At 48.1% G+C, this 2,131-nt stretch overlaps 1 long non-coding RNA gene across 1 annotated transcript; it reads left to right on the top strand.

Moving 5' to 3' along the window:
- LOC130684746 (uncharacterized) lies at nt 1-1,818 on the top strand. The gene is made up of 3 exons (XR_008999082.1): nt 1-75; nt 896-1,112; nt 1,411-1,818. It is a non-coding gene; the product is annotated as an uncharacterized LOC130684746 (long non-coding RNA).
- The last annotated feature ends 313 nt before the right edge of the window (nt 1,819-2,131 follow it).

Below are 2,131 nucleotides of genomic sequence, written 5' to 3'. Positions count from 1 at the left end.
GAACCGAGTGCCAGAGGGTTAAGAGAGGATTCCATGAATCTGCTCCCGTGAAGAGGGAAGCATCGAGACTCAGAGGTCTGTTTTCCTGCTAAACTAGAGGGCCTTGAAGTAGCTTGAAAATGCCCGATTCTCTCTCATAGATTATTTTACCCACTTTTTTTCTTGACAACAAGCACCATTTTTAGTTTATTTGTTTTAGCCTTCATTTAGTGCATTCTCAGATAGGCAATGAATAAATGAAGACATAACTGAAATTAGTTTCTTCCTATTGTAGCAAAGTAAACTTTGGCCCCATCACTACCATAGTCACAAGGTCTGTGCGCTGTCCAGATGAATGACACTTTCCCCAAAACCTAAGCCAGACCCAGCACCCATTTCCTGCTCAAGCCCCTGCATGCCCAGGGATTACTCGGGGTTGGGTGAGCGTGTTTTCCTGAGCAAGGCTGAGCAATCATTTTCTGCAGTGACAGTCGGTAACAGCCTGTTTATTATCACTTCTCCTCACCTGTGCCCAGTGGCGGTGGCAGGAAGATTGGCAGTGAAGCCAAAAAACTGTTTTTAGAGGCTTTAAAGCTAATTACTGCATGCTTTCTCCCTGAGGCATCAGGGCATGGATGAGAAAGGAAGAGTGGGGTTTTCCTGCCAGTATTTATGTTCTCCCGGGTGTGAGGGGACAGATGTAAATGGCTCTGGCAGCCAGCTCACAGATGCTGCCTCATTTGCATGATTATTTACATGGCTGGGTCTTGAATACTCACAGGTACGCATTTTTCTGGGGTGTTTAGGAAGATCATGCTTTATGTGTATTTATGCAAGCGAGTTTTGGGGGAGTGATAGAGGATCCCTCCTTTAGGTTTGGGTTCTGGCTGTTCCCTCATTTCTGCATATTCTCCAGCAACCCCAGTTGCTCATGCAACCACAGCCATGAACTTGGAGCATCTGACAAGGGCCCACCTCATAAAGAACTTCACATGGGGCCCTCAGCGTTGGAGAAGGGAGGCCAGAAAGAGAACGAGGAAATGCAGCCCTGGCTTTTGAGGAACTGACGGTCTGAGGCAGGAGCAGAAGCAAAGAAAGATCCTGAGAAGGCTCATGAAGGAATTTCTGTGCAGGTGGGTTTAGGGGCCAGGAGGGTGGTGACAAAGCAGACTAGAGCAGAGGTGCCAGGGCCTGACAGAAGGAAGAGGTGAACCCGTTGTGCCCTCTGGGGAGTTATTTACCCTTTCTAGGTCTGTTTCCCCTATATAGTGAAGACTAATAGCTTGCCTGTTCAGTTGCTTGAAGGATTAAAGGCAATCATGAACAGAAAAATGCCTATAACATCTCATTCTAAACAGCATCTGCCCAGTAATTATTACTGTTGATTAGATGGAACTCTGCCCTAACCACGCTGCCGTCCTGCCCATCCAGCTCACCTGCTGCGTTTCCACCGTGAGGAAGGCCTGCCTCGAGCCTCCTCACTCCCTCAAGCCATGGGTTTTCTTTGCCATCTACAACCTCAGTGAGTGGCTGGACAGAGTGCAAGGCACGGACGGCAGCCATCAAACAGCACGGACCAGAATGGGGCTCAGACTCATTTGAGGCAAAATCTGGGGCTTCAGCCTCAGGAACGCTGTGACTAACGCGGTCGCCTATGGGCAGACGGAGAGGCTGCATGGTGAGCAGTTCAGAGCCCAGAGCCAAACCGGGCTCGCATCTCAGTGCTGCCACCACTTGTGGGATCTTGGGTCAGTTACTGTGCTTCTGTCAGTTTGGGGAAAGGAAATCCTGGGGCAGAATACCTCCAAAAACTGAAATTAGTCAAAGGGAGAAATAAAGTTTAAAATCTGTTTATTGCATACAAACTGCAGTCTGGGGCTTTCTCTCTTTCCTGCTCCAGCAGAAGCAAAACCATGCCTCCCCCTCACCTCTCAGCTTCAGAGAAGCCCTCAGTTGCCCAGGTAATTGCCCATTGATATGGAGATGAACTTCCCTCCACCCCTGAGGAATGATGCAAATACACTAAAGCCATACTTCTTTCCACCTCTGAATGCCTATTGATATGCAGAAGTACCAAAGCCAGGCAAGATATTCTGGAAATACTACAATTTTACCCACAGTTTCTGTTTCTTGATCTGTCAAATGGGAATAA

The sequence above is a fragment of the Manis pentadactyla genome, chromosome 9 (assembly GCF_030020395.1).
Source record: "Manis pentadactyla isolate mManPen7 chromosome 9, mManPen7.hap1, whole genome shotgun sequence".
Lineage (NCBI taxonomy): Eukaryota > Metazoa > Chordata > Mammalia > Pholidota > Manidae > Manis > Manis pentadactyla.
Note: the sequence above shows the minus strand (reverse complement) of the source record. Positions and strands in the feature narration are given on the sequence as shown.